Genomic DNA, 14,297 nt, shown 5'->3' with positions numbered 1-14,297 from the left:
TTTATTTCTCACAATTGTGAGTTTATATTATGCAATTAAAAAAAAGGCCAGAATTATTTGATATAAACTTAAAATTGCAAGAAATAAAGTCAGAATTGCGAGATAATTCTGACTTTATTTCTTGCAATTTTAAGTTTATATCAAATAATTCTGGCCTTTTTTTAATTGCATAATATAATATTGCAGTCCTGACTTTTTTTCATGCAATTCTCAATTTTTTCTCAAACTCACAATTCTGATTTTTTTCTCAGAACTGCGTGTTTATTTCTCAGAATTGCAAGTTAATGTCTTGCAATTTTGTCTTTAAAACTCTCAATTGTGTTTATATAACACAATTCTGAGAAAAAAATATTTGCAATATATGTCATATTTGCAAGTCTAAATCCCACAATTCTGACCTTATTTCTCGCAATTGTGAGTTTATATTATGCAATTCTGAGGGAAAAAAGGTAAAAAAAGTGTGATATAAACTCGAAATTGCGAGATAATCAATTCTGACTTTTTTCTCGCAATTGTGGGTTTACATCTCACAATTCATAAACTCTCACAATTCTTACTTTTTTTTCTCAGAACTGCCTGTTTTTCTCTTAGAATTGCAAGTTTATGCCTTGCAATTCTGTCTTTATAACTCTGTTGTGTTTAAATTCACTCAGTTCTGAGAAAAAATTCAGATTTGCGAGTTTATATCTCACAATTCTGAAAAAAAAAAAATTAATAACTGCAAGATAAAAAGTCGCAATTACCTTTTTTTTTTTTCTTTTTTTTTCATTCAGTGGTGGAAATGGGCTTCCATGTACTCATTACCAATATATGGACAAAACACATTTCTTATCTTCATTTCCACAGAACAAAGAAAGTCATACAAGTCTGGAATGGTATTAGGGTATAGATGACGGAATGATATTAGAGTAAATGATGACGGAATTTTAGTTTTGGCCTAAATTTTCCCTTTAATGTTACTTCTTGGTTGCAAGGATTTAGGAACATATGCTAGTGTTGTTGTAGAGTTGGCTGTGTGTGTGCACTGATAGCGATCGGAGGGAGGAAGACTTTTATTAGTTGCGCTTGAGCAAACTGCACACATGGCCTCGCTCTCTCTGTTTATCATTCACTTAGTGCCACTTCCTCTCTCTGAGCCAGGCTTTCTCTCTGTGCCTCGCTCTCTTCTGCTGTTTCCTGTTTATTCTCTTTCTCAGCCTTCTCATATCTCGTGTCAAAGCCTGGGTGCAGGAAGGAAGTTATTAGTTCCCTGAATGAAAAAGTGAAAACAGTTGACAGGAAAAGAGTATGTACATTTTGTGTGTATTTGAGTGTGTGTGTATGTTTGTGTGTATGCCGGGATACGCTTGGCAGGAAGCACTGAAAACTCCAGGCCAGCTAATAGGAAGTCAGTAGTATCCTTTTTGACGGCAGCGCAGAGAATAAAATGGAAAAGAGGGAAACATTTATTCCAGAATGGGTTAGAACTGTACAGATCCAAATGTGAAGACAGCATTTGTTAAAAAATTCATTCATTCATTCTTTTACCAGTACCAGAAATATGCTTGCCTAAGCTTTTAAACCTTATTATATCAGTGTTTGTTGCATAATAACGCTTGAAGTGTAACACACCCTCAATCTTTTATGAGTCAGTCAATGCCAGACTGCAGGTCTAGCCCTCAGTGACACCAAAACCCAACCCAAACACACTAAGCTTAATTAAATGACCATCTATGGATGTGTCGTTTAATAACTAAAAGAGTTTACTTTCTCACCATCTTTGTCGGCTTGCTGATATTGTTTCCTTTGATCCCTGGTATAATCAAAAGTTTAACTGTTATTATCTATTGACGGTGCTTCTTTGAACCAAGTACCGTTCTGCTCAGATCAACAGGAATAATGGCGGCAGTGAGGGAAGCTGAAAAATACATAAGCACAGCCCTTTTCATTAGGGATGAGCAATACCAATTATTTTATTTTCATTCTGATACCAATATTTTCAAGCTCAGTATCATCGATATTGATACTCATACCGATACCTCTAAGCTTAACTGATCTTTTGAATTATTAAAAGAATAAAGTTAGTAATTACACTCAGTATTATATTTGAAAGCCATGTTTTTTTTTTAACATTTCACAGGCCTTTTTTTGTGTACACTGGCAGAAATTAAATGTACTAAAATTGTATTTTAGCTATTTACTGTGGCATCTTTTAATGTTTTTGAATGTCTCTTTCTGCACTTATTTGAACAAAATACAATAAAAACAGCACTGTTATGTGAAATATAGCAATTAAAATAACTGTTTTTTTATTTTAGTATATTTTAAAATGCTATTTAAAATGCATCTGTGATAAAAGCTGAATTTTCAGCACAATTACACCAGTTTTAGTGTCACTTTACTGTCTTTGAGCATTCAGCTGATGAGCAAGAGAAATAGTGCTATCCTACACAGTTATTCGCTAATATAGTCCAGGGTTGCCAACTCTCACACCAAATTGGCAATTGCGATTTTATACAAAGTCAGCTTTCAAATGTTGTAAGTTTTAATACTGGGGATAAAGAAGACACCTTCAATATACAGGTATTTGCAGCAATTTTTGGTAAACATTACAGCATATTATGCATTGATTTTTACACCGCTGACATTTACAGTATAATTTTATTCTGGAGAGTGATGGAGAGGCAACCCTTACGAAAATTAAATGGACCTTTATCTCACTTCCTATATCCGGTAAGCGAAGCAGTGTATCCCCACTTCCGGTCCCATTGCAACGCAATGAAAACTAATGGGAGAATCCTCTCTTTCCTTTCTTTCGCCGGTGTTACTGCAGTGTGTTTGGCTGCTTTTATTCTAAACAGTCACACACTGCCTCAGTTTTTACGATTTCCTGACACAACACGGATGAGATGCGTGGGATGAATTAGGTCCTTCTAAAATATTACACGGGAGCACATTCGCGTGGAGTATGCATTTCGAAACTGCGGATGTTTAGGCCTACATCTCATATCACCTGCTGAAATGTTCCTATTAATATATTTCTCTTCCAAATGTGCATTCTGAATAATAAACAAATTTAACCTGCTGCAGTCAATTTCGTCTTCTCATTAACAATGTCTTTCTCATCATATTTTATACCTGTTTACATTAAAATACATTTTAAATAAACACCCTTACTAAATTAACGATGGATTTACTATAGTAAATGTAGTAACCATGTTATATTTTTATTTTTTCCGCAGACTGATTTCAAATTTTATTGCCATAGTTTTACTACACATACCATGGTTAATTTTCGTAAGAGTGGTATTAAAATAGATGAATGAATGCGCGGGCATTGCCTTAAAGAAATAACAATGTTGAACATTTTAGCTAATTGATCTACCAGTATAACGCGTTGAAAGCGTGATTTGAGTATTATTTAAGAATTTTGGCATAAATGTGAATTACATACAGTGAAATGACTGTGAATGAAAAATGACAGAATAAAGACTAAAATTTAATACAAATGAATAAACATGTTGATTCTGATCTTATTCATCAGGTCTCACACACAGTGGACGCACTGACGCAGTGTGGTGAAATCACGCATGTTTATGAGCCATGGGTTTCTCAGATCGGTACGTTGGATTAAAACTACAAGTTCCGGTGAGTTTGGAAAATTCTGTGCACAGTAATCATCAGAATATTTCTTCGCCTGTCTCTGAAAATGTCCAGATTTTGAAATCAACCTGCAGATGCTCATTTTAACAGGCTTTTATTCAACTAGTGATTATATTGAATAATATACATAACCGTAAGAATCGATACACTGCTTCGACAAGCGCTTCCGGTGTTCAATTCCGATGCGATAAAGGTCCATTACGAAAGTTACTATAGTTAAACCATGGTAACCTGAAATCAACCATGGTCTTGCTACACTAACCATAGTTTAACCATGGTATTTGTAGCAAAACTATGGTTATACAAATGGTAATCGGTGCACCAAAAACATGGTTACTACACTTTTACTATAATAAAACCATGGTTAATTTTCGTAAGGGTAAACTATGGTTAACTTTCGTAAGGTATTGCTTACTTATAATGCGACCATGCATGCTCTATATGTTAGTTCAATAATATTTATTTCATATTTTAAGGATTTCTTGCTAAATAAATAAAACTATTGGTTAAATCTTCAAGTCAATCCAAAAACATGAATAGACGCAAATTTATGCCGAGCGACTTGAATGACACAAATGGGGCAATGCGGTTGTTGCGAATACGTGATATTCGCCTCAGTCGCGTCTTCCGCACAAGTGGAAAAAATGTAAACTCGAGCGTGAAATTGGCATGACGCATTGTTGCACAAGCCAATCTGCGAAGAGCTTATTGACATATCAGGTTTGACAAGTTGGGTTGTATCAGAAAGCTTTTATTATTCATTTAAATCTTGTGAAATCATAGTTTTTAAATATCATTTGCTCTTTCGTGTAATCAAAGTGGCAGATCACAGGAACCAGTGACAGGAACAAAAACTTGATGTTTGGCTCTAAACAAATCTTGCCAGGAAAAAAAAATACAATCAATTATCCTTGCTTGTATCAGAAGTAGTGGAGAACAGATTGTTCCTGCCAGTTTATACCCTCCTTTATGGTGTTTTTTTTAGGAAAATTGGCAGCTGCTGGTCATTGTCTGCTTGGAAAGTGAGAAATTTCTCATTTTGTGTTACATGGAAGAGAAAAAAAAAATCACAAGGGTTTGAAATGACATGAGGGTGAATAGATGCATTTGTCATTATTTGCTCATTTTTGAGTAACTGCTGCAATTCTATACAGCTGTCATAAACTTACACTGTGATGCCTCAAAAATGACCCATGTTACTCAATATAGCATGTCCTTAATTTCATAAGACGGTGACAAATTTGGACTGCTTCTAAAAAAATAATAATTACATTAATACAATAATACCAATTATTGTCTTTTTCCCACCCTCTTTATACCTGTCTCAGCAACACCAGTTAAAACCAGTCTGAAAACCATTGAGTTCCCTCTTACTGAATAAACATTTCGAGAAAGCTTAACACGTGTCATTTACACAATGCAAATTATAATTTATTTTTATGCACTGTGGTTTTTCCCTGTTACATGTTTTTCCTCTTTTCTTTTCTTGGGTATTTTTTTACCACACTGCTTATGTTCTTAACTGTACCTCATTCCTCAGATAAGCACTGGATTAGACTATGTGTGTGTGAGAGCGAGAGCGTATAAGGGAGCCTTAAAGAGTGTTATTTGCATGTACATGCAAGTGCATGTCAGACACTTACAGGCTTGAGGCCCTATTTACACCTGCCACATGTGTCTCATGTAATCTGTTGAAAAGTGGTCAAATATAGATGTAAACAGTACCTAAAGGGATAGTTCACCCCAAAATAAAAAATTCTCTGTGATTTACTCACCATCAAGCCATCCCAGGTGTCTATGTTTCTTCATCTTTCAGACGAATACAGTTGTGGTTATATTGAAAAAGTCCTGGTTCTTTCAAGCTTTATAATGGCAGTGAATGGGTGTTGAGATTTTGAAGTCCAGTAAACTGCATCCATCCATCGTAAAAAGTGCCCCACACGGCTCCATGGGATTAATAAAGGCATTGTGAAGCAAATCAATGCATTTGTGCAAGAAAATATCAATATTTAAAACATTATAAACCATAATCTCTAGCTTCTGCTAACTGTCACAAATGCATTCACAAGAGAGTGGCATTCCAGCAGTTGATGTAGAATGTAGGCGTAGTGTAAACTCTGGTGAGAATATGCTAGTCTCACAAGAACCAAGTGTAATTTACAGCAAAGGAAAACCTCCTCTGAAATTCTCAGACATTTTTCTTTACAAATCCTTGTTTTGTACGTCTAATTCATGACCAGTGTTTTGTTTTGCTCTCTCCTCTATACTTCCACATTTTTCACCGGAGCTTACTCTATGACTGCATCTTATTTCATTTGCTGGAATGCAACTCTGTCGTGAACGCACGTACGGCAATTGGCAGAAGCTAGAGATTACAGCTTATAAAGTTTTAAATATGGCTATTTTTCTTACACAAATGCATCAATTTACTTCAGAAGGCCTTTATTAACCCTCCAGAGCCGTGTGGATTACTTTTTATGATGGATGGAGGCACTTTATTGGGCTATTATAAAGCTTTGAAGAGCCAGTATATTTTTAATATAACTTCAATTGTATTTGTCTGAAAGAAAGTCATATACACCTAGTCTGGCTTGAGGGTGAATAAATCATGTGGTAGTTTTCTTTTTTCGGTGAACTATCCCTTTAGCTGAATATATTTGATACTCCTGGAATTTGCAAGCAGTGACGCATAATTCACTTTAGATATGAGCATGTGCTGAATAAATTAAAGGAATAGTTCACCCAAAAATGGAAATGTACTCACCCTCAGGCCATCCAAGATATAGATGAATTTGTTTCTTCATCAGAGCAGATTTGGAGAAATTTACATCGCATCACTTTCTCACCAATGGATCCTCTGCAGTGAATGGGTGCCGTCAGAGTATAACAGCTGATAAAAACATCACGATAATCCACACATAACATACAGTCCATCATTTAATGTCTTGTGAAGCATGTTTGTACGAAACAAATACATCAAAGTGTTTTTAACTTACCTTTATACTTCTATCAATATTTCTTTGTCCAGTGGAAACAAAAAAGCCTTCTCATCTGAGTTAGGAGAGAAATATACAGATTGTTTAAAATGTTAAAACATTTTAAACAAATATGTCAGTAGATTCTGATGTGAGTCTTGTTAAAATAAATAAATAAATAAAAAAATAAACAGCATATGCTAGTTAGGTATGTTTTGAAGCATGGCTGCTGGTTTGAGCTGGTTTAAGATGGTCCTTAGGTGGTCATGAGCCGGTTTAAGATGTTTTTTAGCTGGTCATGAGCTGGTTTAAACTGGTCCTTAGGTGGTCAAGAGCTGGTTTAAACTGGTCCTTAGCTGGTCATGAGCTGGTTTAAGATGGTCCTTAGCTGGTCATGAGCTGGTTTAAGCTGGTCCTTAGGTGGTCATGAGCTGGTTTAAACTGGTCCTTAGGTGGTCATGAGCTGGTTTAAGATGGTCCTTAGCTGGTCATGAGCTGGTTTAAACCGGTCCTTAGCTGGTCATGAGCTGGTTTAAGATGGTCTTTAGCTGGTCAGGAGCTGGTTTAAACTGCTCTTTAGGTGGTCAAGAGCTGGTTTAAACTGGTCCTTAGGTGGTCATGAGCTGGTTTAAGATGGTCCTTAGCTGGTCATGAGCTGGTTTAAACTGGTCCTTAGGTGGTCATGACCTGGTTTAAGCTGGTCCTTAGCTGGTCATGAGCTGGTTTAAGCTGGTCCTTAGCTGGTCATGAGCTGGTTTAAACCGGTCCTTAGGTGGTCATGAGCTGGTTTAAGCTGGTCCTTAGCTGGTCATGAGCTGGTTTAAGCTGGTCCTTAGGTGATCATGAGCTGGTTTAAGCTGGTCCTTAGCTGGTTTAAGCTGGTCCTTAGGTGGTCATGAGCTGGTTTAAGATGGTCGTTAGCTGGTCATGAGCTGGTTTAAACTGGTCCTTAGGTGGTCATGAGCTGGTTTAAACTGGTCTTTCGCTGGTCATGAGCTGGTTTAAGCTGGTCCTTTGGTGGTAATGAGCTGGTTTAAACTGGTCATGAACTGGTTTAAGATGGTCCTTAGCTGGTCATGAGCTGGTTTAAGCTGGTCCTTAACTGGTCATGAGCTGGTTTAAACTGGTCCTTAGCTGGTCATGATCTTGTTTAAGCTGGTCCTTTGGTGGTCATGAGCTGGTTTAAACTGGTCATGACCTGGTTTAAGATGGTCCTTAGGTGGTCATGAGCTGGTTTAAACTGGTCATGAGCTGGTTTAAGATGGTCCTTAGGTGGTCATGAGCTGGTTTAAGCTGGTTTAAGCTGGTCCTTAGGTGGTCATGAGCTGGTTTAAGCTGGTCTTTAGGTGGTCATGAGCTGGTTTAAGATGGTCCTTAGCTGGTCATGAGCTGGTTTAAACTGGTTCTTAGCTGGTCATGTGCTGGTCCTAAGCAACTAGCTCCTGCTCAGGACCAATTTAGGACCAGCACATGACCAGCTTAAACCAGCTCATGACCCGCTAAGAACCAGTTTAAACCAGCTCATGACCAGCTGAGGACCAGCTCAAACAGCATATGCTGTTAACAGGAGATGCACTTTTTGACTGGAGTTATTATGGATTATGGACCATATTAATTTATTTTGGCCAGAAAAGTCCATTTATGTCTTCAAAAATTATTTTGTTTTTTCTTACAAACATGCAATTTTTCACTTCACAAAACGTTAATTAACGGATTGGATTCATATGAATTTAAATGACTGCACATATAATGGCATCCATTCACTGCAGAGGATCCACTGATGAACAATGTATGTAATGCTAACTTTCTTACAACCTATTCTGAAGAAGAAGCAAACTTATTTGCATCTAAGTTTCGTTTTTAGTTGAACTATTCATTCAATGCAATGTAAACTGCTATACAGCAGTCTTTCCTGGCTGACCACTTGTGATTGGATCACCTGAGACAGATGTTGTAAACAGGGCCAGGATGTTCTGAATGCTGTTTTTACCTCCTCAAGAATGCTGTCAGGAATGTGTTTGTTGTTCTCCAGTGCTGCAAAAGACAGGGAGGAAGATAAAACATTTCAACAAATGAAATAATGTGGGCCAAGTCTGAGACTGGGCAATAAACCATTCGTCATACATGTGTGTTGAGCTTCCCTGTCTGCTTTTCATTAAGCTTGTTGTCAGGCCAGATGTTAAGCAACTACCATGTTCTCACTCTCTCTGCTTTTTTTCTTGCACTGATATGCTCTTTTCTTCTCTTTTCTAAGGAAATCCCTGGGTTCAATTGAGTTCAAAGCCAGTACCCAGTGGACTTAAATGGGGGTTAGATTCAGCTGTGGTTAACTGTCGTAAGGTCCAGGTTGATTTGATTAGTGGTTCTCGGTATTCGCCTTATTCAGCCTTACCTGACACCTCAGCTCGCAAAACACTCTTAGCGATTAGCCTAGTGCAAGTAAGGACTCACACATGACAGCAGAGCGTCACAGGTTAATTCAGGTTTCCAGTTCTTTGATTTAAGTGTTTAGTTTTGTACAAGAACAACCTTGTTTGAATTAATCTGCCATGAATTACTTGAGTGTTTTTGTAATGTGGCTGGTTATCTAAGGCTCATTGTTGGAGCTAATCCAAAATATTTTTGAGACCAAAAAATATCTTCACAATTGTGTTTTTAATTTCAGTATGTCTTATTAAATTATTTTATATGTCTGTGACAAGGCAAGGTTAGTTCAGGTTGTAAAATGTCATGTGGTCTGATTCAATAATCATGATATTTGTGATTATATATACTTTGTATTTACACTATTGTTCAAAAGTTATTTTATTATTATTATTATAAATATTTTTAATGCAGTCCATTAAATCGATTTAAAAAAAAATTCAATAAATACATAAATACATGAAAAAATACAAAAAAATGTGTATATACATAAATATATAGATATAAAAATAATTGTTTCAAGTTGACAAAGAAAACATTAAAAAACGGACCCAAAACTTTGAATGGTAACATACTTTTAGTTTTAGCTTGAAGAAAAAAAAAGTTTATAAACTCTTTATGGTAATTGTTATAGTTATATAAATCATTATTAAGATATATACTCTCCGATGTATTCAAGGTGTACAGAAAATATGTTATTAAAAATTACAATTATTATACTTAAACCTTATAAAACCATCTTAAATGTAAGAATGTGGCACATGCATTTTATATTTTTAAATGATTTTCTTTTTAATTATTGTGGCCTCAGGGGCTGTCAAGTAAGAACTTGAGTGCTCCGCTGACAAACCTGGTTCTGGATTGTAAGCAATATTTACTAGCGTCATGATCTTCATAATCTCTTGCAGTGTTGATATTTGTTCCGCCCTTGAACATTCCTCATTATGAGCACCACCCAAAAATGATTGTGGGAAGCAGAGATGCATATATCAGCATCCTAGAGTGGAACACAGTGATCCAGCTCATCATTTTTCTACTAAACACATAACAAATACAAATTCACCCACGACCATTAGTTAAAAGGGCCAATCCCTCAGCCAGGGGCCTCAGAGAGAGCCATTTGTCCCTGCAAGGAAAGGCCGAGTGAGGGATGGGGGCCAGCAGCCTGCCTCTTTTGTCTGCCTGATCACACAGAGGACATCCCAGATGGATGAGCGGAGGGGGATGGGATATAAGGAGAAGAGAGGGAAAGACAGTCAGAGGGGCCGCTTTCATCTGATCCATCATTGGTGCTCCTTTCATGCTCATAGCCGGAGTGTGCGTGTGGCTCATCAATCCCAGCTCTTCTGTTTGATATTCAGTGAGCCATTTACTCAGAATGGTGAGTGATGTTGCAGAACATATCAGGTTAAAGAAGCAAATGGCTCTGGTTTGGGACGCTAGTCAGGTGTGGATTGAAATAGGCACCGTCTGTGGTATTTTTCAGTTACGCCCTGTTCAAAAGGCTCAACAGCAAAATTTCAGCTTTGATGCAAAGAGGCTTCCCTATAATCATTATATGTTATTTTCTTTTATGCATGGTAAACAATAAAAATGCTACATTAAGACTGAACATACTTAAGATGGTAATTTGGCAATCAAAACATTTCATCTGAAATTGTCGGTACACTTTAGATTAAAAACAACCCAGCGCTTGGTGAATTATGGATAAACCCAGTGATTGGGTTGTTTTGACCCATCCCATGTTAAATGTTTAACCCAACCTTCTGGGTAGTTTTATTTAACTGAACTATTTCTTAAAATAACTATATTTAAAATAAACCCAAAATAGGTTCGAAATAACATTTTTTTTTTTTTAATATGTTCAATAAATGAACATTTATTAATACGTTAAATAAGTAATAATAAATTGTCTGAATTTTAATTCTGGGTTCATTTTAAGCCAGTCATAGTCTTTTTTAAACAACATTTGAGTTAAATAAAATGACCCAGTTGCTGTGTCCATATTTCATCCAGCGCTGGGTTTTATTTGACACAGCATTTTTTTAGAGTGTACAGTACCAGTCTTGGTAGTAATACTAAATAAATACCAGTAAATACACAATATATATTTTAATATCATCAGGACCTTTTACTAAACCAGTTATTGAAGTATACATGAAATCTGTTATGTTCAGGCTGATGAGGCCCATCTTTACTGGTTAGTGCTGTTAGTACTGGATTAGCTAATCAATACACAAACAGCTCCTGGTTGTCTAAAAAAAAACTTCAAAAAAGTAAGTCTTTGTGCTGTCTTAAAAATTTAAGTTTACTCAACTCAAATATCCACATTTTCATGTAGTACAACTTAACATTTCATGTTGACTAAACAAAATTTGAAGGCAGCACGAACACTTTTTTAAGTTGAAACAACTACTTGTACTTTTTAGGCTGATACAGCACAGACAAGTAATAAAACTATGGGTAACACTTTAAAATACTGTTCCATCATTAATGAATAGCTGCGCACAAACAAAATGTATAATTAATTCTAAAGTGAAGATCATGGTAACCCACTAGTAATGACTCAAGTAGTACCAAAATCCATCATAATAAATTACTAATTGTTTGGATCAGTATTCTAAAGTGAATAACATAACTCTCTAGTAATGACTGAAATCACTGTAAGTTCTTGAGGTTTATGTAAGGTTTTGGATAGCAATGACTTGAGTGTTACTATGTCCCTCTTAAAGAATTACTATTTATTTGGATCCGTATTCTAAAGTGAAGATCATGGTAACCCACTAGTAATGTCTCAAGTGTTACCAAATTCATCGGAAGTATTATTTTCCAGAACCTTACAGAAACCTCAAAAGCTTACAATGATTTCAGACATTACTAGGACGTTATCATGATCTTCACTTTAGAATGCTGATCCAAATAGTTAATAATTCCTTCTGATGGATTTGGTAATACTTGAGTCATTACCACTTTACTTTTTGATTGGTTAATCAGTTCTTGTTAGTTAATATTAGTTATTAAAATGTTAATAGTGCATTAGTCATTTGTTACTGTGTAGTTATTCATTAATGGCAGAACAGTATTCTAAAGTGTAAATCTAAAGTGTTTATATATCTATATCTATATCTATATCTATCTATATAAGTTATATATTTTTATTGTGTTTGTATGTTATATGAACGTTAGGGGACCATTCCACATCATTTTAAAAACATTACTTTTTAATGTTCTCTGAATGTTCTAAACAAGTATCAACATTTTAAAAAATAAACGAACATCCAATTAAAATGTTTCAGAAAAAAATAAACAAATAAAAATAATAATAATAAAAAAAAAAGTGATGTCATTTCCTTCGTTTCCCCGTGGAATTGGGCTACTGTTGCTGTGGGTTGTTTTTTATGTCCACGGGTTGAACCATCCCCAATAATGTCATATTTATTCCCTGGAATGCAAATTTTACCATGGGAACCCTTCCAAAAACGTATATTTTACCCCTTGGAGCACGTTTAATGGTGACTCCCCTTAAAGTGCGATTGAGCTAGTTTTGGGCTTGTTTTGAGAAGCAATTGGGCGGTTTTATTGTAAAAACCCGGCAACCCTGAAAACAAATTACTTTCCAGGAAATCCCTTATATGGACAAAGGCATCCAGCTGTCGCTGTAGCTGAATAAAATGCAGAAAGATATGTTCTGTATGATGAAACATGATGAAAATCAGCACATGATTATAACAGTATAAGGTTCATCTGTGTTCAAGCCACCTCAGGTATTTTCAAAAGGGTAATATATATTTATATTGCAATGTTAAACGACATAGCCTTTATCACTGTATAGAATACTATAAAATAAGAATCAGTTCACACCTGATCGATGCAGTAGTTAAAAACAGGCAAGTTGGGAGTAAAAATATGTAGTTTATATGTAGTTATTTTCATAAATTGTCTTACTTTGACACTGTGCTAAACCAAAAAGTGAGTTCATTTTCAAGCATTGTTGTCGCGTGACCTTGTGTTCATTGCATGATTTCATCACAGTGCAATGTGCACTATATACCGCTCATTTGGTTAATGTAGTGAGTCATCTGGGTATTCCATGTAACAGGAAATTTGCATACTGTGCAGTGTTCGTACTATATACAGTAGAAATAGATAACATGGAAGGATGCTATTCTAAACATGAGCCTGCGTTTAAAAAAGGGAAAGAAAAAATGTCCCAACGCCATTAGCCAAGAAAAAAAACAAACAAATGCACTTGAACACTCTGAACTAGTTACATGATAGCGAGTTTAGTATTCAGATGCAGAAAGGCTAGAATAAATATTTGAGGAAGGGGTGCTTCCGGCCCCGCGGCCCTGCCTGTTTGAAGAACAATATTAGCTGTGTGTGTTTAGCTGGAAGTCTATCCCAACAAGAGGGTGGAGATCTAACACAACACCACCGAATGAAATGAATAGTCTGATCGATGACATTCATGTTGACTTATCCTGAAAGATAGATATCGATGGCTGTTTCATTTGCAGTCATTTGTTTTCATTTCATTATGTGAATGTGTTTACAAGCATCCACAGGGAGACTTTCTCTTGTGTGGCTATAGGCTGATGAGCGGCGCTGCTCCTAATTATTTATTTGTCCCTCCCCCCAGCACAGCCACTCTATAAAACATTCATTCCCCAAAGGCTTGATTCACACTCATCCACCCAGCCCCCTCTCGAGGGGCGGCTCGCAGCTCCACACATGTGAATGTGTTTGTCTACATGCCTGCTGTTTTGTCTGTCTGTCTGTGTTTCTGTCTGTGTGTTTGTTTCTTTTGTGTCTTGCATCAAGCAAGAACAGGGGGAAAACAAGAAGAGAATAAAAATGATGAGGTGTGGAATAAAATACACTACTGATTTACCACAGCTTTACCTTATTGTTAGCAATATTTCCCTTTTAAGATACATCAGTTTATTCATTTAAAAATTATGACATTACTACTGCTAAAACCACCTGTTTTCAGACCATAATATTTCACATGCATTCAAACATTAAACCTAAGGAAAACAGCAATAAATCGTATATGTCCTGAGAGATTACGTTTATGTCCTGACAAAGGGTTCATTATAAAAATATTCATCTTTTATGTGGTTTTTGTCAACATGGTCAAATATCCTTGTAAAAATTCAATATTCAAGTCAGTCTTCAGCCTGAAATGGTTTTCCAAATTCCACCCGAGTTCAACAAGATTAAGATCAAGGTAAACAAGTTTGTTTATTATTTAGC

Source organism: Labeo rohita, chromosome 9, assembly GCF_022985175.1.
Source record: "Labeo rohita strain BAU-BD-2019 chromosome 9, IGBB_LRoh.1.0, whole genome shotgun sequence".
NCBI lineage: Eukaryota > Metazoa > Chordata > Actinopteri > Cypriniformes > Cyprinidae > Labeo > Labeo rohita.
The sequence above is the reverse complement of the archived record's forward strand: the minus strand, read 5'-3'. Positions refer to the sequence as shown.